Here is a 24,000-nt window from a genome sequence, read left to right on the forward strand (position 1 = left end):
TTTCTGTAGAACAGATACAAGTTTATCTTTAGTAATATGAAATCAGCATAGTATAAAAAAATTATATGGGAGTACATCTATCATTATTATTACAGATCTAGAGACCCTAAAACAATCCAAATTGTGATATAATCATAGCATCATAGTTTAGATGTGTCCAAAGCCATATAATACATATCATTAGGGCTATCAAGTAATTAAAAAAATAATTATGATTAATCATGCGATTAAAAATATGAATCACAATTAATTGTGCTGTTTAATAATAATAGAATACCATTTATTTTAAATATTTTTGGATGTTTACTACATTTTCAAATATTTTGATTTCAATTATAGCACAGAATACAGTGCTCACTTTATATTTATTTTTATTACAAATATTTGCACTGTAAAAGCAAAAAAAATGTATTTTTTAATTCACCTCATACAAGTACTGTAGTGAAATCTCTTTATCATGAAAGTTAAACTTACAAATGTAGAATTATGTACAAAAAACTGTATTCAGAAATAAAACAATGTAAAATTTTAGAGCCCACAAGTCCACTCAGTCCTACTTCTTTCTTGTTTAGCCAATTGCTCAGACAAACAAGGTTGGTTACAATTTTCAGGGGATAATGCTGCCTGCTTATTGTTTACAGTGTTAACTGAAAGTGAGAACAGGCATTCGCATGGCACTGTTGAAGATGGCGTTGCAAGATATTTACCTGCCAGATGCGCTAAAGATTCATATGTCCCTTCATGCTTCAACTACCATTCCAGAGGACATGCTTCCATGCGGATGGTGGATTCTGCTTGATAATGATCCAAAGCAATGCAAACTGACGCATGTTCATTTTCATCATTTGAGTCAGATGTCACCAGCAGAAGGTTGATTTTCTTTTTCGGTGGTTTGGGTTCTGTAGTTTTTGCATCAGAGTGTTGCTCTTTTAAGACTTCTAAAAGCATGCTTCACATCTCTCAGATTTTGGATGGGACTTCAGATTCTTAAACCTTGGGTTAAGTGCTGTAGCTATTTTTAGAAATCTGACCTTCTCTGCGTTTTGACAAATCTACTGAGAAAGCGTTCTTAAAATGAACATATGCTGAGTTATCATCTGAGACTTCTATAACATGAAATATATGCAGAATGGGGGTAAAACAGAGCAGGAGACATACAATTCTCCCTCCAAGGAGTACAGTTACAAATTTAATTGACGCATTATTTTTTTAACGAGCATCATCAGCATGGAAGCATGTCCTCTGGAATGGTGGCCAAAGTATGAAGGGGCATACAAATGTTTATCATATCTGGCATCTGAATTTTTATCATATCTGGCATGTAAATACCTTGCAACACCGGCTACAATCGTGCCATGTGAACTCCAGTTCTCACTTTCAGGTGACACTGTAAATAAAAAGTAGGCAGCAGTATCTCCCCTCAATGTAAACAAACTTGTTTGTCTTAGCGATTGGCAGAATAAGAAGTAGGACTGAGTGGACTTGTAGGCGCTAAAATGTTACACTGTTTTGCTTTTGAGTGCAGTTATGTAACCAAAAATATCTGCATTTGTAAGTTACACTTTCACAATAAAGAGATTGCATGTCAGTACTTGTATGAGGTGAATTGAAAAATACTATTTTTTTTATAATTTTTACAGCACATATATTTGTAATAAAATAATAATATAAAGTGAGCACAGTGCACTTTGTATTCTGTATTGTAATTGAAATCTTATTACAACTTCAAATATTACTCCAACTTCTCTATTGCCCAGTCCTACTACGACTGGGGTAGATCCACCTGACACCCTTCCCGGTCAACTGGGGTGGAGAGAGGAATGCTAAATCCCTCTCCGGTTCTCAGACTTACTGCGGCTGAGAGTAGGCACACTTTCATACTCACACACGTACATCCAGACTGGCCACGTCTGTGTATAACATTCAGAGAAGGTGTTGTGCAATCTCCAACTTGCTTCCTCTCTTGGGAGGGCAGTTCTTTTACACCCTGAGGTTTTCTGGAGTGTCTTTTCAGTGATTCCAGTCCAGGCCGGCTGCCTGTGGCTTCTTCAGCGTTCCCAAACCATGCCGGCTCCAGGGTCGCAAAGGCAGACTGTTGGATCTCACTGGACAGTTAAGCTTTGCAAATGTAATCTCAGCACTGTAACTTGTATTGCCTTTGGTTTGACTATATTTTTTTCACAGCCAGCTGGGGCTGAAAGCAGTTTTTCTTTGTATTTAGTCTGGTCTGCATTGATTCTTGACCTTGAACGCAGATTAACTTTCTCTTTATCTCTGGACCAAGCTGAATTTCAAATTAACCCGTTCCTTTCCTCAATAAACAAATTGCTCCCATTGTGTGTCAGAGGCTTTCTGGTAATTAAAAGCTCCTCTGAGATGTATGATCTTATCTAGATTGAAGGTACCTTCTAGTGGGCATTGTTTAGATGAATTTTCACTCGTGTAATAATTCCAATTCTCTAAATACCTGCAGGTTTTAGGACCATAATGTATGTACATGAAATAAGATGGGGTACCCTTAGGGGGTGAGAGGGAATGCTTAGACTGTCCCCCACCCATTTTCCAATCACACACACAGGGAGGATGCCCTGTCCGCTCTAGCGGCACATAAACTAAGGATCTCTCCCTACAGGGTACTCACACAGGAGAGGCTAACGAGGATGGCCACGACCCTCCCTACACCTCCCTTCAGCAAAGAACGTCGGCTAGCCTCTGAGAGACGGCGCCGCTTACTCTCGTTGCATCCAGTGAGATGATCAGACTGTCAGTGGCTCACACAGAGAGGAAAAGGGGAGGGAAGATGGGTTCACACACTCCTAGACCCAGGTAACTTCCTCGCCAGACGATGCCAGGCCGAGTTAGCCCACCATGGGTCGGATCTCCTAAAAGATCCTCTAGTTACCGGGCTTGTGTTAGAGTAGTTCTGGTCACTAGAGTAGTTTGTTCTGAAACAAAAACAATCATCTTGGCCAAAATATTGTAATGTGACTGCCTAAAATCAGTGACAAAATCCTTATTTAGTACTTGTATGAGGTGAATTGAAAAATACAATTTATTTTGTTTATAATTTTTACAGCACATATATTTGTAATAAAATAATAATATAAAGTGAGCACAGTGCACTTTGTATTCTGTGTTGTAATTGAAATCAATATTGAAAATGTAGAAAAACATCCAAAAATATTTAATAAGTTTCAATTGGTATTCGATTGTTATAAATGCGATTAATCGCGATTAATTCTTTTGAGTTAATCACGTGAGATAACTGCAATTAATTGACAGCCCTACAAATAATTAAACTGAAACAAAAGCAATCATCTTGGCCAAAATATTGTAATGCGACTGCCTAAAATCAGTGACAAAATCCTTATTTAGGCACCTAAATAAGTGGCTTTACCTTCAAAGATGCTGAGCACCAACTACGACTTCAGTGCTTGCATGAATATTTGTGATTTATTCTAAGTGTGGCAGAATTCAGGGCCTTATTGAATTTCCTCTTTTTATAGGTAGATATTTTTGAAAGAAGAGCTATTAAATACTATAATTCTTAGTAAATTTCATCATACACCTTACTTTCCATTTGATGCTGTCTTGAAACAAACTAAAGAAAATAAAGCATTTACTCTTGCAGCCTAATCCAGCTCCCATTAAAATTAATGGTAAAGCTCCTGATGACTGCAAGGATTAAAAGATCATATCCTTCAATATAAATGGGTATAATCTTCACTCCTGCATCAGCACCCATTATGCCATATAAGAGTGAAGTGAAGTGACATAAAGGGTCCCTTAAGGCTCTCCTTTGCAAGCTCTGGGCATGTTGGGGTGGGGTACTAATTTTGGACTGAGGTTTCTGTGCTGTGCATTATAGAAGTGAAGCAGACAATCTCACCCTATGGGCTTCTTATATATATAATCTATATATAAGATTATATTCACATCATTAAAGTTGGTGTGAATTTTACCAGTGTGAATTAGCTCCAATGGCACAACATGTACTTAGTTAAATATGTAAAAAGAACTGAAACATCAAGGATTTGTCATTTCAGAAATATGGTTTTGAATTAGTTAAATGAGCAGGAAACAAATTAAATAGGACATAAAAACAGAAGCATTTCTAGGCTAAATGAAAGAGTTTCTTGGAATTGTACAATTACTTCTGCAATTTATTTGAGCGAAATAGATATTACATAGATTCTGATTAAAATGTTACACTAACACCATGTAGAGTAATGGAGACTTGCACATAATCAAGGTATGCAGAGATTGAAAAGCTGGATATGTACATTAACTATATATTTTCAGCAAAGGGCGAATATTTTCTAATGAATCATGTCACAGCAATCCATTCAGAGATGCAGTGTAACACAAACTCTAGAGAATCTTGAAGATGAAATACGGTCTCCTTGAAAAAATAAGTTAAGCAATAAACATTAGTTTTTAAATAGAAATGTGTTCTCTGAAAGAAATGAGCACATTGTGAAAAAATAGATTAAAAATAGCTTTAATAAGTCCTGTAGGGCTGAGTGAGTGGTTCTGATTGAAAAAAAATCAAAATTCACTTAGACAAGCTTGAGTACTTCACAGTAAGCATGAGTATTTATAGGTCATTTTATGAATGCTTATGATAGGAGTAAGTTTTATATAATGGTACAATCAAGGGTCTTATTCTGGTGCCACTGAATTATTTTATGGCCTTAAGTGTGGTTGTACAGTAAGTTACTAAATAATAATTTAAATTGAATATTTTCTGTGGACATTATGGGTATTATATTTCATCCACCTTTGTTTGTTTGTTTGTTTGCTTGTTTTTAATGGGGGAAGTAATCTGATTTGCCAATGAGCAGTAATAAAAAACTGTGCTGCCAATTCAAAGACCTTTCCCCCTGGCATTCTTTAAAAGGAAACAAAAAAACAAGGAAACTTGGCCTTACTTATTTTGATATGATGAATGGGATGTGGGAATGAAGATTCAAATATGAGGGAAAATCAATCAGCATTCCTTTTTCTCTCCAAAAACAATCTCCCCTCTTCCAACTGCCCACTACCCTGTTCCTATGCAATATTTCCTTGCTCATATATCCAAGGACTACATTAGCCTTCTGAGTTACAGTATCACAGTGGGAGTTCATGTTCCTGCCATGACCCCTAAATCCTTCACAGTCACTGAATGCTAGGATATATCCCCCATCATATAACTGTGACCTACATTCTTTGTTCTTAGATGTATGACTTTGAATTGAGATATATTAAAAGTCATGTTGTTCTAATGAACTCATCTTGCCAAGCAAACAAGATGAGTCTGTATACCTGACCTGTGTCTCACACTAATACACACTCTAATAATTGTTGTGCAAATTTTACTAGCAATGATTTTAGATTTTCTATGGGGTCATTTTTCAGATATTGAACACCATTGGGCCAAGAACAGATCCTTGCAGGGCCCCACTAGAAACACCGCCATAGGATGATGTTTCCCATTTATCATACATTTCTGAGATCAATCAGGTAAGCAGTTTAAAATCCATTTCATATATGCTACACTGATTTTATATGTTGCTATTTTCCTTTTAGATGAATGTCATGCATGAATAAGTTAAATGCCTTCTAGAAATCAAAGTATATTATGTCAAAACAATTAAAAATGATAACAGATTTGTCTGAAAAGACCTACTTTTCATAAAACCATGTTGACTAGCAGTAATTATATTACCTTCCTTTAATTTTTACTGATTATGTCTTTTCTCTTTTTGTTCTGTGTTTGTACAACACCTAGCACAATGATGTCTTGGTCCATGACTGGATCTTTTAGTCACTACAATAATACAAGTAATTAAATAAATAATATCAACCTTTCCTTGATTTTGCCCTGGACTGACATCAGGCTAACTAGCTTATGTTTTCTCAAGTCAATCCGTTTATCCTTTTAAAACATTAAAACAACACTAGCTTTTTCCCAGTCCGCTGGAACTTCCCCCGTATTTGAAGACTTGTTAAAATGTTAACATCAATGTCTCAGAGAGTTCCTCAGCCAATTCTTCTAATACTATAGGTTATAAATTATCCAGTCCTACAGATTTTAAATATCTAACTTTAATAGTTGCTTCCCTAATCACTAATGAAACAAAACATATTTAATTATCAGTTTAAGATATGAATAAATCATTCTGCTGCTTTCCAACACAGTATAAAATTATTTATTGCATACTGCTGCCTTTTCTACATTATGATCTAGGACTATTTTAACCAAAGAAACCATCTTTTGTGATTCCACAGTTATGTTTTTTTGTGTATCTAGTGAAACATTCTTAAACTGCCAATTATCATTCACATTTTTATATTTAAATGTTTCTTCCCACTCAGTTTTGCTTATGATTGTTTTCAGCTTTGGAAATGTGGCCCTTTTAAAGCATCAAGTGTCTGCTCCTATTTCAAGCAACTTTACCTGTTGTAGATTTGGTTTTATTTAGAAAGAGACTCAAAAATTCTGTTTTGGAATTAGATCAACATAAAGAAAAACCTAAGTGCTGGGGTTCCTGTAAATATGGCCTTAACTGAGGCACCATAACTCTGGTATTTTTTAAACTGTAAATATTGCTATTATTAAGTATTCTTATCTGTGACTAAAAATGTTTCAACTTGCTGATTCTAATAATTCACAAGTTGAAAACTGATAATCACATTTCTCATCCCCTGCAATGTAGCTTCTTTTATAGAGCTCACTCAGATCTAGAAAGCATGTCACATTTGAAGAAAAGTAGTTAGATATTTTTTAATTTATAAATATTTGAAAGTGTCTAATGAATCCTTTAACTGAGGTATATCTAATTGGAGGGCAATTACCATTATGACTGTTTTTTTAGCTTCTTAACAGTAGGACTGTTCACCCTCCACACAGCTGTATTTGTGTTAGCTAATTCCATTTTGGTGCTTTGTGCAATTCAGTCTTTACCCACAAACTCATTGCTGTCTTTGCCTGTGGCCAGCTTTGCATAGGAGCTGTGGAATGGTGCGTCTTTGGCCCGTTTGCTTCTCTCACTTGAAGATTCTGACTTCAACTGATGTGGTTCCAGAGACTCTCACAGCTGCTGTTCCATAGACTCTTCCCCATGAATAGTCTTCTATGGACTCCTAGTAGATTTTGAGTAGAGCTGAATTTTAGATGTAAGTGTTCTCTTTCATTCATTCTGTCTTTCCTTGATCTCCATGAAAACTCTAGCTCATCCCCTTTTTTGGGTTCGATTATCTGAGGAATGTATCAGTTTGTTGGTTTCTTTTTCTTCTTGGAACATCCAATATTGCAAAAAAAGGTTTGATAAGACTTTGACATTAAATTATTGTCTTTGTCTTATAAAGAGGTGCTTTCATTAACTGTTTTGTTTTGTTTTGTTTTTTTAATTTGCTTGTTTGTTTTTTGTGGTTCGTGTTGCAGAGGGTCCTTTCCAGAATATTTCAGAGGGGCTGAAAGCTGAGTTTCTAAATGTTGCCCTACACTCCTGTTGCCAGAACTGGGCTTAATGTTTTGTGCCTATGCAAAAAAATGAGCTCATATTCATAGAGTTTAAATATAAAATATAAATTCATAGATTTTAAGGCCGAAAAGGACCATTAGATCATCTAATCTGACATCCTGTAAATCACAAGCCATTAAATTTTACCCAGACCTGGTATACACTATGAGTTTAATTCAAATTTAGCAGGGTTAAATCGAATTAACCCTGCACCTATCCACACAACGAAGCCATTGACTTTGAAATAAAGGGCTCTTAAAATCGATTTCTGTACTCCTCCCCAATGAGGGGAGTAGTGCCGAAATCGACATTGCCATTTCGAATTAGGGTTAGTGTGGCCACAATTCAACGGTATTGGCCTCTGGGAGCTATCCCACAGTACACCATTGTGACCTCTCTGGACAGCAATCTGATGCATTGGCCAGGTAGACAGGAAAAGCCCGGCAAACTTTTGAATTACATTTCCTGTTTGCCCAGCGTGCAGAGCACAGGTGACCACGCAGAGCTCATCAGCACAGGTAACCATGCAGTCCGAGAATCGAAAAAAAGCACCAGCATCGACCGTATGGGAGGTACTGGATCTGATCGCTATATGGGGAGAGGATTCCATGCTAGCAGAGCTACGTTCCAAAAGACGAAATGCCAAAACATTTGAAAAATTCTCCAAGGGCATGATGGAGAGAGGCCACAATAGGGACTCACTACAGTGCCATGTGAAAGTTAAGGAGCTCAGACAAGCCTATCAAAAAACAAAGGAAGCAAACGGTTGCTCTGGGTCAGAGCCGCAGACATGCTGCTTCTACGCTGAGCTGCATGCAATTCTGGGGGGGCCGCCAGCACTACCCCACCTCTGACCGTGGATTCTGAGGAGGGGATATCTCAGCCATGCCTGAGGATTTTGCAGATGGGGAAGATGAGGAGGAGGAGGAGGATGACGACGAGCTTGCGGAAAGCACACAGCACTCCATTCTCCCGAACAGCCAGGATCTTTTTCTCAGCCTGACTGAAGCACCCTCCCAACCCCCAGACAATGAGGCCATGGAAGGGAGTTCTGGTGAGTGTACCTTTATAAATATAAAACATGGTTTAAAAGCAAGCGCTTTTTAATTATTAACTTGCCCTGAAGACTTGGGATGCATTTGCAGCCAGTACAGCTACTGGAAAAGTCTGTTAACGTGTCTGGGGGTGGAGTGGAAATCCTCCAGGGCCATCTCCATGAAGCTCTCCTGGAGGTACTTCAAAAGCCTTTCCACAAGGTTTCTTGGCAGTCCAGCCTTATTCAGTCCTCCATGGTAGGACACTTGACCACACCATGCTAGTATCAAGTAATCTGGTATCATTGCATGACAAAGCCTGGCAGCGTATGGTCCCGGTGTTTGCTGGCATTCAAGCAACATCCATTCTTTATCTTGCTGTGTTATCCTCAGGAGAGTGATATCGTTCATGGTAACCTGGTTGAAATACGGGAATTTAATTAAGGGGACAGAAGTGGCCGTTCCTACTGGGTTGTTTGCCTGTGGCTGAAAAGAAATCCTTCCCTGCAGTTAGCCAAGCGGGGGAGGGGGGGCGGGAGGGAGAGATGATCATTGGCGCTGAGCTTTTCGCGTTTGGCTAGCAGGGATCTTCCCTGATACCAGCCACGTGGTGGGAGGAGGGATAAAGTGACCATCCCAGAGAATTGGATGGGGGGCGGGGTTAGTTTGGTTTCTGCTGCTGCATGTTCACAGGAAAACCACAGCACTCAGAGGGCTTTGCTTGGTATGTGGGAACGGAGGGCGCTGCTTGTAGGAAAGCTGCAGAAGCCGAAAGACAATGGCTTACAATTGACACATGCAAGCCAAATTCTGTTGCCTGGACCTGCGTCTGTGCTCTCTAACACCAAAGCCACAGGCACTCAATATTAAGATGCAAAATGCGACCTTGTACCGAAATCACATGTGCTATGTAATGTGAATAGTGTTGTTCACCGTGAAAGAGTATAAGCATTGTCTGTAAAATGTATCTTTTTAAATACTTCTCTACCTTTTTTCCCTCCCTCTCACAGCTGCAAATTTTTCAAGCCTCCCTCCTCCGTCCCAAAGGCTATCTCAGATAAGGCAGCAAAAAAAAAGGACGCAAGATGAAATGTTCTCGGAAATCATGGAATCCACCCGCAATGAAAGAGCTTATCTGAATGAGCGGAAGGACATGGTATCAAAGTACAGGAAAGATGCCAGTGAACTTGAGGCCATGAAGGACGCTCGAGATGAGAGGTGGTGGCAGGAAGATCAGAGGAGGCAGGATGCAACGCTGGGGCTGCTGCATGATAAAACGGACATGCTCCGGCATCTGGTGGAACTTCAGGAACGGCAGCAGGATCACAGAGTGCGACTGCAGCCACTGTATAACCTCCCTCCCCCATCCCCATTTTCCATAGCCTCACCCAGATGTGTAAGAATGCGCGGAGGGGGAGGCTCCGTGCACCCTCCCACTCCACCCCAGTGGACAGCCCTACCAAAAGACTGTCATTACATTGAACTTTTTTAGTGGCCTTTTCCTTCCCTCCTATCCTCCTCCCAAACCCCACCTGGGCTACCTTGTCAGTTCTCTCCCTCTTTTTATAATCAATTAATAAAGAATACATGATTTTTAAATGATAGTGACTTTATTTCCTTTGAAAGCAAGCTGTGATCGAAGGGGGAGGGTGGGTTGCTTACAGAGAATGAGTCAATCAAGGGGGCAGGTTTTCATCAAGAAGAAACAAACAGAACTTTCACACAGTAGCCTGGTCAGTCATGAAACTGGTTTTCAAAGCTTCTCTGATGAGCAGTGCTTCCTGGTGTGCTCTTCTAATCGCTCTGGTGTCTGGCTGCGCATAATCAGCAGCCAGGCGATTTGCCTCAGCCTCGCATCCTGCCATAAAGGTCTCCCCCTTATTCTCACAGAGATTGTGGAGCACACAGCAAGCAGCAATAACAATGGGAATATTGGTTTGGCTGAGGTCTGAGCGAGTCAGTAACGTGCGCCAGCGACCCTTTAAATGTCCAAATGCACATTCTACCACCATTCTGCACTTGCTCAGCCTGTAGTTGAACAGGTCCTGACTACTGTCCAGGCTGCCTGTGTATGGCTTCATGAGCCATGGCATTAAGGGGTAGGCTGGGTCCCCAAGGATAACTACAGGCATTTCAATATCCCCAACGGTTATTTTCTGGTCTGGGAAGTAAGTCCCTTGCTGTAGCCCTTGTGATCCACCAGTGCTTGCAGCACCATTGAAAAGTACCCCTTACGGTTTATGTACTGGCTGCCCTGGTGCTCTGGTGCCAAGATAGAGATATGAGTCCCATCTATTGCCCCACCACAGTTAGGGAATCCCATTGCAGCAAAGCCATTCACTATGACCTGCATGTTTCCCAAAGTCACTACGTTTGGTAGTAGCAGCTCAGTGATTGCTTTGGCTACTTGCATCACAGCAGCCCCCACAGTAGATTTGAGCACTCCAAATTGATTCCAGACTGACCAGTAGCTGTCTGGCGTTGCAAGCTTCCACAGGGCTATCGCCACTTGCTTCTCAACTGTGAGGGCTTCTCTCATCTTGGTATTCTGGCACTTCAGGGCAGGGGAAAGCAACTCACAAAGTTCCATGAAAGTGCCCTTATGCATGCAAAGTTTCGTAGCCACTGGGAATTGTTCCACACCTGCAACACTATGTGTCCCACCAGTCTGTGCTTGTTTCCCGGGCCCAGAATCGGCATTCCACTGCTATAACCTGCCCCATTTACAGCATGATCTCCAAAACGCCGGGGCCCGCGGTTTGAGAGAATTCCATGTCCATGTCCTCATCACTCTCGTCGCCGTGCTGCAGTTGCTGCCTCCTCCTTGCCTGGTTTTTCAGGTCCTGGTTCAGCATAAAGTGCACGATAACGCGTGAGGTGTTTACAATGTTCAGGACTGCTGTCTTGAGCTGAGCGGGCTCCATGCTTGCCGCGGTATGGCGTCTGCACTGTTCACCCAGGAAAAAGGCACGAAATGGTTGTCTGCCGTTGCTTTCCCGGAGGGAGGGGGAGGGTGTACCCAGTACCACCCGCGACAATGTTTTTGGCCCCATCAGGCATTGGGATCTCAACCCAGAATTCCAATGGGTGGAGGAGACTGTGGGAACTATGGGATAGCTATGGGATAGCTACTCACAGTGCAATGCTCTGGAAGTCGACGCTAGCCCCAGTACATGGACGCACACCACCGAATTAATGTGCTTAGACTTTATTCAATCTGTTGCCAAAAATCGAATTCTGTAAATTCGGATTAATCCCGTAGTGGAACCCAATTAATTGTATTTGACTAAAGCATAATTCTTGTTTGGCTAACACATATCTTCCGGAAAGGCACCTAGTTTTATCTGAAAATTTCAAGAGATAGAACTTCCTTTCTAGTTTGTTCCAATGGTTAATTACCCTCACTGTTAAAAAATTGTCCCTTATTTCTAACTTGACTTTGTCTCACTTGTTCTTGTTATGTCTTTCTCAACTTGATTAAGGAACCCTTTAGTGTCTGGTATTTTCTCCCCATGAAGGTACTTATGCACTATAATTGTCACCTCACAATCTTCTTTCTGATAAGCAGCACACATTCATCTTTTTTAGTCTGTCACTGTAAGGGATTATCTCCTACTCTTGAATCATTTTTGTCTCTCTTTTCTACACCCTCTTCAGTTTTTCAACATGGTTTCTAAAATGTGGACACCAGAATGACTCACAGAATTCCAATGCCATATACAGAGCTAAAAATAACCTCCTCACTACTCCCTTGTTTATACATCCAAGAATGACATTAGTCCTTTTTACCACAGCATTGCACTGGGAACTCATGTTGAGTTGTTTGTCCAGTATGACCCCTAGATCTTTTTCAGAGTCACTGCTTTCCAAGATATAGTCCCCCAGATAGTACGTATGACCTTCATTCCTTGTTCCTAGCTTTACAACTTTGAATTTGGCTGTATTAAAATTATTTTTTGTTGAATGGGCCCAGATTCCCAAGTGATCCAGATCACACACTTGATCTGGATAGTGCCCTGTCCTCATCATTATTTACTACTCCTCCAATCTCTGTGTCATCTGCCAATATTATCAGCAGTGATTTTATATTTGCCTCCCGCACATTTATAAAATTGTTGAATAATGTTGGGTCTAGTAGTGATTGCTGGAAAATCCCTCTAGAAATATCTCTATTTCATGACAATTTTTCATTGACCATTACCTTTTGAGATCTGTCAGGCAATTCTTAATCCATGTCAAGTCTGTTTTATTGATACTATTATTAATAATAATTATTATTATTTGTATTACTGTAGTACCTAGGAGTTGTGGTTATTGTTCTGGGCACTGTACAAACACAGATCAAATATTCTATAGTGCTATTTTTTAATTAGAATGTCATATGGTAGTAAGTAAAATGCCTTACAAAGCTCTAAGTATATATTACAGCTATTTTTACACCCAAACTTGTAATTTCATCAAAGAATTAAATCAGGTTTGTTTGACATGACCTATTTTCCATAAAACCATGGTGACTGGCATTAATTATATATTTATCCTTTAATTATTTATCAGTTTAATCCTGTATTATTTTGCCTGGGATTGATGTCAGGCTAAGCTACTTATAGTTACCTGGAACTCTCTGGCCCTTTTTGAATATTGGCACAATATTAGCACTCCTCCAGTCTTTTGGAATTTTCTTGGTATTCCAAGATTTATTAAAAATTAACATTATGAGGCCAGACATTGCCTCGGCCAACTCTTTTAGTTAATATCCAACTAGAAGTTGTGATTTATATTCTGTGCATATTCTGGATCTGGTCATCCCAAACAAATTACTTATTCCAGTTCTTAGCAGGAATTGATGGTGTGAATGAGCTATACATGAGGCTGCTAATAGCCAGAATATGGATCCATATCAACACTGCTTTCCTTAAAATAGCCATTTAAATAAATGATTGGCACCTATAGTAAACTCATTTCATTTCTGCCTTGTTTGGATTTTAAAATATGTGGTCCTTTCCGACAAATGTAAAGATGATATTAATTGCAATACATTTAAATTTAGACATCTTTATAGGATGTCTTCAAATGCACTAATAGGCTTATATGATTATTCATTTGAGCTACTATGGTTGTAGTGGCTATCTTTCTTTGGTGCTTCCTTCTTTAATCTAATTTGAGGTGGTTTAATATATGAAAGAACCAAAGAACATTTGTGAACAGAGTGCACGAAAGGAAGGTTGATTTTGTTATTAAAGCATGGGATTGAGATTTGGGAGACTGGTTTCAGGTCCCGTCTGTCCCTGTTGCCCACCTGTGAATTGAGGGATAATGTTTCCCTAACTCACTGGGGTAGAGTGAGGATAAACTCATTGATATTTGTGAGATGTTCAGATACTATGGTGATCAGAAACCAAATGACACTCTAGATATTCCATCCACTTTCTACAGAAAAATAACCCTCAAAAGAATTTAATATTATAGAATTGAGTGATTTGGATGACTTAGAACAATTAGAGCACCAGCTAAGTGGAAATATGAAAAATTCTCAAATATATAATATTTCTTAAAAACGTATTGACTAATTGGAAAAACTAAACATGATCTTTAGAAAAAAATAATTGTGATAACTTCAATGGAAGTTTAGACACTGACTTCAATGGAAGAATGAGTGGAGGTTCTTAATGAGAATAGTACATGAATCTCACTTATTTTTTATACTTTATATGATGTGAGGCAGGTACCTCATCTTTTTTCTGATATTATTTTAGTGCCTTGAGTTCCCAGTAGGGCTTGGGGACCCATTTCCTAAGTATTGTACAAACACATAGTGAGAGACAGTCCTCTCTCCTAAAGATGCTGCAGTCTAGACACAACAGCCAAAGGGAAGGAGAGGCATAGAGAGGTGAAATGACTTGTCCAAGGTCATACAGAAGGTGAGTGGCAGAGCCAGTATTAGTCTCCTGAGTCCCAATCCTGTTGCCTAGCCACTAGACAATGCTACCTCTCAACATGTCTAAAGAGCCAAATTATACTTTTGGTGCTATGAAAATAATAACAATAATATACATATTTACCCAGTCTATATCTGAGTTTAGTTTGCAAACTTGCTTATTGTATGCATCGATCAACGGGAGTTTTGACTGAGTAAAGACTAATGAAGATTTCAGTTTTACCTGTGTTACCTGCCAGCTCTGTATTCTTGGGAACCAGGGCGCAGTGCCAGCCTGTCTGACTCATGAAGGACACCCCCTCTCCCCCAGCCTCTGCTTGAACCAAAACCGATCAGAAGAAAGACTTACAAAAAGCAATGAAAAGGCCGTGGGAGACACACATAAACCCCTCTGGACAAGGGTGACAGGTTTAAGGCAACTCCCCTAGCTTCATTTGCATCAAAGATGGACTAGGGAGGCATCTCCATTAGCATACAAAATGGAGAACAGAGATTCCAAGGCAAGAACCGTACTGAACTCTGGGACCAGAAAAGCAGGGAAGCACTGCATGATGGGGGAATCTCTGCTCCAGATGTTAATGAACCCACGCCTGCACACACCCAGCTCAGTATTTATCAGACCAATTCTAGTAATAAATCCAAATGCATCCGACGAAGTGGGTATTCACCCACGAAAGCTCATGCTCCAATACGTCTGTTAGTCTATAAGGTGCCACAGGACTCTTTGCTGCTTTTACAAATCCCTTATTGATATCCAAAATACTAAAGCTGCCTAATTGCATTGCGAGCTCCCTTGAAGGAACACACCCATAGCCAGGAATGATCCGTTACTATTGTTTAGCCTGAACAAAACAACTTTGGTATACTCCCTTGAGCCATCAGTTTACCCATACAAAAATCTAGTGTAATCCCTTGAACCACTGTTTTCTCTACAAAAAACGCCTACCCACGCTCAAGTAAGTGTTCGGATGCCTAGATCCAACATCTGCATCAGTTCCATTGGGACTTCATCTTCTCCTGACTGATTGTGCTGGGAGCTCTGCCTGTCTCCAGCACTCTGGACCCTCAGCTACCACCACCACCATCTGGGACCCCCGATCTATTCAAGCTTCACAGAATGGTGAGACCCCCAACTCTCTCTTTCTCTCTCTCTCTCTCTGTGGTTTTTTTTTCTACTCTAGATATAGCTTTCTAACCCTGACTTGTGTGATCAGGTATAGTTTTCTAAACCTGACTTTTGTAATCAAATTTAAGCTAGATTTAATATTGCAACTGTTTTGTTTGTTTGGCTCTCCTTCTATGGTTATTACCTGGCAATAAATAAATTTTATGGTTAAACTGGTTGCTTCTCTCTCTCTCTCTCTCTCTCTCTCTCTCACTCACTCAGTCTCTCGCTCTCTCTTTCTTTTGTGTTTTTGGCTTCCCCATTTTCTCTGCAACAACGCTCCTCTTACTTAAGCTAAAGATCCCTGCAGTGCCCAAAAATCCTGTGGGGTTTGCTCATCAAGTGGGTTACTACCAGAACGATTATAACGTGAAAGTGCGGATAGGGATGTGCTGAACCTGTGGCATAGGAGGGTGGCTGATCGATCCAGCCTGCTGCGTCCAGGGGCATAGAATGATGGCAGCATAGGCGCCGACTCCGTGGGTGCTCTGGGGCTGGAGCACCCACGGGCAGCCCCCACCACGCCCCCCCCATTCCAGATCACCTCCGCCTCCACTCCGCCTCCGCCTCCTCTCCTGAGCGTGACACGTGGCCGCTTTTCCCCCCTGGCTCCCAGCGCTTGCTGCCGCGAAAAAGCTGTTTTGTGCGGCAAGCCTAGGAGGGAGGGGGGAGGAGAAGGGAGTGTGGCGCGGCGCTTAGAGGAGGTGGCGGGGCTGGGGTGGGGATTTGGAAAGGGGTCCATAGGAGCCGGGAGGGGGCAGAGTTGGGGCAGGGACTTTGGTGAAGGGGTTGGAATGGGGGCAGGACGGAGTGGAGTCAGGGCGGGGGCGGGGGGGGGCGCAAGCTCCCACCAGTGCCATGAGAAGTTGGCACCTATGGGTGGCAGCTTGAAAATGCTGCTTGATCCAGCCTGCTGAGTCCAGGGGCATATAAGGCTGGAAGCTTGGAAGTGCTGCTCAACCCAGCCTGCTGAGTCCAGACACATATATGGGGTCAACTTGGGAGTGCTGATTGACCCAGTTCTCTCAGATGCGCTCTGTTAATATGTGTGTGTTCATCTCATTCTGGGGCTGGAGGAACCTAGCCCTGGGGAACCTAGGTGCTGCAGGATAGCTCCACTGGGAGGGAACTTGCAGAAGGGAGAAGTAGAATTCTGTATGAGAACACAAATGGCACAAGTAGTACATTGATAGAATTACAGAAACCCCTTCCCCTGCCCCGAAGAGTAACCCTAATAAATAAGCATACCCCAAAGTAACAGGCAAATCTGGTAACACTTGTTTATCTTTTACTGATAATAAAAGGAGGTTAAGTGATATAAACTTTTTTATATGTTCTATCAATAACAGCAAATTGTAAAAGCATTAAAAAATTCTTACAGAAAAATGGCTCATGCTTCTTTACAACTAGTTTCTGATTTTTTTCTAAAGTGTTCATTTTCAAAGATCTATAAAAGTTTATAGGAATTTTTATAGCCATCTTTACAGGACCCAGACAGGCAATTGGCCTTTTCCCCCTTAAACTGTTTAGAAATCATTACAACTTAAAAAAATAGATATTTCCATCTTCTAAGAAGAACAAAACCAAAAAGTTTAGAGATGGAAAAAGACCTACTGGGTTAGCTGGCCTGCCTCCAGACAATGTAGGATTTTCCATGTAGAACAGGCCTATTTTTAAATGACTCAGGTAATAGAGATTCCACAACCACGCTTCTGAGATTATTCCACAGTGTAATAGGCCTCACTGTGAGAAATCTTTCTCTGATAATCTGCCCACATCTTCCTTTTTTAATTTCATCTCATTATTCAGTTATATGTCCTTGTACCACCTTAAATGATTCCTCAATTATTGATAGACTTGTGTTTAGGGTAGCATAACTAGCCCTAATGGAATGAAACTGAGCAAGGAAAATGTAAACTACCAGCAAAATTGTTCTAATATTGAGGTATTAGTCATTATTAGACTGCAGAAGAGTCTTCCACGAAGCCAGACAAATCAGTTGAAAATATATTGTAGAGAAAAATCCTGCTGTGGAAGGTACTAGATGACCTAAAAGGTCATTTCCATCTCTAATTTTTTTATTTGACAATTCTATTTCCCCAAGAGGTTCAGTCTTTACTGTAGATATAGGCAGAGATCTCTTATTGGACAATACAAGAAGTACTGGTACTGAAAACTGATTAAAATAAAGATAAAAATATAGATAAGCATGTAAATAAGATAATTAACTTATTTAAGTCTATGTAGTGGCAGCTCCACACACTGGCTACTGGGAGAATCTGAGTTCAGGACTGACAGGGGATATTGCATGTAGCAACTACTGTATTTACTAGAGGAATTCTGAAGCAAACTAGGATCTTTGGCATGTTCATTTTATAATAATGATAATAATTTACACATCTATCAGATCTCATAGCATTTTGCAAACTTTATTTAATTAATTCTCCCAATATCCTTTTGAAATAGTTAGGAATTACTGCCAAGTATCAGGGGGTAGCCGTGTTAGTCTTTATCTACAAAAACAACAAGGAGTCTGGTGGCACCTTAAAGACTAACAGATTTATTTGGGCATAAGCTTTTGTGGGTAAAAACCTCACTTGCATCTGAAGAAGTGAGGTTTTTACCCACGAAAGCTTATGCCCAAATAAATCTGTTAGTCTTTAAGGTGCCACCAGACTCCTTGTTGTTTTAGGAATTACTGTATTATCTTAATTTCAGAGGTGAGAAAAAGGACACACTGTTCAAAGAAGCTTAGTGACTACTCCCAGGTTATGCAGAGGGCACTCTTATTCATATAAGACAAGAGTATACAACTCTGTTGGTATAACTGGTAAAACTCCTAGAAGAACAAGCATCCAAGAGTCAAGAATATCTATGAAAGACTGATGGACCTGAGGATTTAAAGTAAGGCCTGGTCTACACTGGGGGGGGGGGAAGGGGGATCGATCGAAGATACGCAACTTCAGCTATGAGAATAGCATAGCTGAAGTTGACGTATCTTTAGATCGACTTAGAATCACTTACTTCACGTCCTCGTGGCGCGGGATCGATGGCTGCGGCTCCCCCGTCGACTTTGCTTCTGCCTCTCGCTGAGCTGGAGTTCAACAGTCGATGGGAGAGTGATCGGGGATCGATTTATCATGTCTACAATACACGTGATAAATCGATCCCTGATAGATCGATCTCTACTCACCGATCCGGCAGGTAGTGTAGACGTACCCTAAGTCTCCCCACTGCCAAATCCCAAGAACCTGCAGTGATTGAGAATAAATTAGAGCAAAGAGAGGTTTCCATTGGGAAATTTCTTTTGTTGGATTTAACATTGATAATGTAGTGATATTTTTACTTAGATTGTAAACTCTTTGGGGCAGGAACCACCGTTTTGTTTTGGTTTTGTACAGCACCTGACACATTGGGGTCCCACTGCATGACTAGTGCACTTAGGTACAACAATAATAAAAATAATAAGTATATATTATTAGGTCAATTTAATTACCTCTTTCACAGATTAAGTTAGTTTATGTCAAGTTAATGTGGTGTTATTCTTATTTTCTGTTTAGCTTCTCAGCTCCTCTCCTCCTGGGCTTTATCTTCAGTTAGAAGATACAGGATGTTTTAAAAATGTGTTTATTTATCAGATTTCTCCTAAAAAGCAATTGAGCAGATTGTATCAAAGTCCCAAATAGTCCAAGCTCCCCTGTTCTCACTCAGTGCTTCCCTCCCTCAAGATTAGGCCACTTGTTAGCTTCCTTCATATTTATACTTCCAAGTACATGGCACAAGGGACTATCCCTCCCACCCACTAAGTAATTTGCAATCAATCAGTAGATCTTATCTATGATTTACTCACTTCATACACTCAATAACTTGCAGACTTCAAAGAGACTAGTTGAAACAGCTCATTTTTATTTACTATTCTTACAATTAATATCTTTTCAAATATCTATTTTATTTCTAGATCAACATTCAGTTGGCAGATTGGAAGAGCTGGGCCTAGAGTTCTCTTAGGGTGGCTCTGGGAGAAGTCACTTTTTGTAGGGTAACTATTCCATTGCTGTTCAACATGGGACTTTGCTGAGCAACATTTGGATGGCAATTTGCTGACATTGGTTTTGCCTTAGCACATAACAGGGCAGACTATGAGACTGTTGTCATTACCCAAAGGTCATTGGCAGCCAAGGTGGAAGGATGTCAATGTCCTGAACAAACAGTTCATCAAGGACCCATCCAAAGAACACAAGGGCTTTTAATTCCCACGTAAAATATGGTCCACTTTGAATCGCAGCTTCACATCACGTGGCAAGTGTGCCTACCTTCTCCATAAATGGGGACTGAGACATAATGCTATCTGTGAGTTCAGAAATGGATTTCAAACTGTGGAATACCTCATCAACCAACATCCCAAACAATCAAATCCTGGTAGTACCTCTGCCATCCTCTCTACAACGCCTGAAGCAATCAATTGGATTACCAGCCTACACTAGGATATCTAACATTGCTATTTCCAAGCCATATAAAAGAGGACAACTTGCAGGTTGCCCACCTTACATTTGCAAGTTATTATGCAGAACACACTTTGAATCCATAGTTTATTTAGAACAATGGTGCTTTGGTTCTCAGAAAAGGCTAAGAAAAGACATGCTGTGGTTTTTGGAGGCAATGGATTATTTTCTGTCTGATTTGTAAACCAGATAATATTCCCTGCCTTTAAATGTCATACTTTTTTATATCTTCTGGCTGATGGTAACCTAGTAATGAGTTAATTCCTTCAAGGCACTCCTTTAATTCTTTCACATGTGTAAGGAACAAAGACACCCACAATTTAGAATCTGATGCCTCCAATTAAGAATTTGACAAGGTATTGTGCAAGGTATTCAAATTGCAATATTTGTCAGATTGTTTGTTCTGTGAATTGCCTCTCTGTCTGTGTGCAATTACATTTGATTTTATGTAATTAAGGTTAATTGGTGATAAGTACAGCTGATGCCAGTCTAAAAGGAGTGGCTGCAAGACATTGGGTTATCTAATTTCTGAAGGAAATGGTAGAATACAGAAAAAAATAACTGAACAAAAATCTCTCTCAAGGAAGCAGCATTAAAATTGCTTTAAGTATTACATTTTGATGTGGTGGTTTCTTAATTTTTTTTTCTTTCTAGTAGCAATTGCCTCCTCCCACTTTCTTCTTTTGGAAAACATTGCTGCAATAAACCACCTCTGTAAAACCTAACTTCTTAGGATTATACCTCACATATCAGCTCTCACTTTGACTGAAAATTAATAGAAAGGGAAATATTTATTTCTCACCTACAGTATGGATGTTCTGATGATGCTGACTCAGATTTTCAGTGGGAAGTGGGTGCTTTGCACCTTTGAAAACCTTACCCCCTGCCTGAGCTACCCTGTATACAGATGGGGATAGCAAGACTGCTACATGAGGTGAACTATTAGAAGTGGAAAACGACACTGAAATCTATTTTAAGTAACCACCCAAAGAAATAGCAAAATATGATTGCTTTATACCAGGTGGGGTTTAATTAAAGTTTGAATTAAATTGTACTGGAAACCACTTGGGGATACTTTAATGTAATCATTTAGGAATGGATATAGCCCCTCGGGGGATATTCTTAGTCAAATTTTGCTGTGTAAAAATCCTCTCTGTAACCGTGATCCTGAAAACGGCCACACAGAAGGACTGCCCCATTGAAGGCTGTGCACACACCTAAGGGCCTAGTCCTGCAAAGAAACTGGATGGCTGGATCCCTGTGCCTGCGCAATACTCCATTAGAGTCCATGAGACTCCATGTGAGCACAGAGGTCTACCCATGCAGTGCTCCTTACAGGATCTGGAGCGTATAATAATAGACAAGTATTTTTTCTTAAATATTAAAGTATTCTGAATACTACCCTGTGAAATGACTTTCTACATCTCTGGATGTCTTTTAAAATTGACAATCCTTAGTAGAGATGACACTTGTCTCCCTTAGGTTACTGTTTCAAAATCAGTTGTTGGTGCAGTACTTTCTGCTTACATTGTGTTACCAGGATTTCATTTTTCTGAGCCCTGAGTGAGTTTATGTGATACTCACCTCTAGACGTGGTGAGAAAGCATCTGATAAAAACTGCTGTTCGGTTCTGACAGATATTAAAATTTAATAAATCTCTGTATGAAGTTTGCTTAATCAAATGTCAGAGAGATCTTAAATCTATCAGTAAAGACCTTAATTCACCCAGGGGGCAAAATCAACAATGAAGGCACAAATCCTCAACAAGAAAAGGGCCTTTAAGAGCTGTATTTGTAGTGCCATCTGCTTTGAGTTAATTTTTCTCAACAGGCTACTCAGCTGCCATTTAATCTCTGTATCACCTATTAAAGGAGTAGAAAATATATTGAAATATGTCGAGTATCAGAAAAATCCTGATTTACCAATAACACAATTTGATTGGTATCTCTCTCCTCTGCTGTTATGCATCTTACTCCTCTGCAAGTAAAATATCAGACTTTGAGAAAACCCAACTCTCCAGACTACTAATCAGTATATTTGATGTGTGCCTAGGCCCAAGAAGGAGGCATATATAAAAGGAGCTATAGTAATAATTTTGATATCTAACAAGTATATGTATTATTTTTTCTAAACAGTTTGGCTACATAGATTCAGACTCACCTGAATTGTAATATGATGTGCTATTTCAGGCACTTAAAAGTGGGAAAATAATAGTTTGCCCTTGTGTATAGCAATAGGAGCTGCTATGTGGTTGAAAATTGGCCTTCGGGATCTTGCTCTTTGACCTGGAATGTGTTGCAATCTGTCTGTCCTCACAGCTGCTGTTTGAATACAGTAATTACAACAGCTGTGAGAGAGTAGATGGGATTATATGGAAAGGAAATCAGCCCAGAATGTAGAGGTGAGTGCAATTTTGGGACCATAATGTCTACATACTAAATTCATGTTAGTTCCTTCTTTGGAGAGTCATTCATCACTTTGATAACAGGACCAAAAAAAAATACTCTTTAAAAAAAAATCTTCCTTTATCAGAAGGGAATATAGCTCAGTGATTCAGAAAATAATGATATGATGACAAGCAGGTATTTTAATCATTTCTTATCCTTAAAGAGAATCTTGCCTTCAGCTTCCATATGCCTGTCTCTCTAGTCTGGATAAAGTGATAAACTCTGGTGGGTATGTGACCATTTATCACACATTCTATGCCCAGTGCATAACATGTTATTTCCTTAGGGTTAGATCCTGATACCCCCTCTCATGCTGAGTTGTCATTTACTCATAGGCTTGGCCCATTGCTTTCAATGGGAACACATGTGGAGAAAAACCCTGATCCTGCAATCTCATCAGCATGGGTAGACTCCTTTGACCTCATGGAGATCCAATTGAAGTCAATGGGGCTCTGGAGGGATGCAGGTATTCGCCCATGCAGATCAGACTGCAGGATCAAGGCTTCAGGTACTACTCAATAGGTTAGATATTGGAGTGATGACGAGAAGGAACTAAACTGGAACAGTGTAGCTCTGCTCAGTGGCACGTTGTGGGGACAGAGCCCAAAAGTTCACCGATATGGGAGGGTAAGCAGCAACTCCATGGCAGTTGCTCTCCCCTTCATAAACAGATTGACAATATTGATAGCCTACTTCAGGGAGTAAGAGGGCATTTTACATGACTCACAGTTTAGCCCATAGTGAGTAAATGTGGCAGAATCTGTACCCTAACATTTACCTTTACCAAACTAGGCAATAGTCAGACAGTAAGTGTGATGACATAGGAAAATATAGTGATCAAAAAGAGCAAGAAAATTACTGTCATGAAGTGAACATTGACTGGGTGAGTACAAATTATATATGCTACACAAAACGAAAAAGTTCACTGAAAGTGCTGAAAACAAAAGCTCTGACGAGAGTGAGGCCTACATATAGGAGAGAGAATGAGCCATATTTTCAGCCATGGATGCAGTGTGTGGATATGGAAAACTATGTGTAACCCACATGCCTAATAGGGAGATATCTCTTTAAGAGATTTATGGAGAAGTATGGATGCAGGGAGGAGGAATGAGTTATGTCTGGATAATTGTTGCTAGGCAGATGCACCATTAGCACTCCACATCCAGAAATTTCTGGAATTGGGCAGGGTAGTTATGAGCTTGCTCAACAGGTTGCCTGTAGCTGGACTCAGCCTCCATTGAGGGCCATCAGTCAGGGCAGCTGCTTTGAAAAAATACATGTAACCTGTGTAGGTGGGGAGAAATTGGACCATACTAGTAGGAAGCAGCTATTTCCCCCTAACTCTGAAATATTTTGCAGCAGGTTTCTTTTAAAATATATATATATATATATATATATATATATATATA

The 24,000-nt window shown here is 40.1% G+C and overlaps 1 long non-coding RNA gene across 1 annotated transcript; it reads left to right on the plus strand.

Moving 5' to 3' along the window:
- Positions 1-2,800: 2,800 nt before the first annotated feature.
- LOC117867610 lies at positions 2,801-7,260 on the plus strand. The gene is made up of 3 exons (XR_004643453.1): positions 2,801-2,826; positions 5,401-5,505; positions 6,984-7,260. It is a non-coding gene; the product is annotated as an uncharacterized LOC117867610 (long non-coding RNA).
- The last annotated feature ends 16,740 nt before the right edge of the window (positions 7,261-24,000 follow it).

Source organism: Trachemys scripta, chromosome 1 (assembly GCF_013100865.1).
Source record: "Trachemys scripta elegans isolate TJP31775 chromosome 1, CAS_Tse_1.0, whole genome shotgun sequence".
NCBI lineage: Eukaryota > Metazoa > Chordata > Testudines > Emydidae > Trachemys > Trachemys scripta.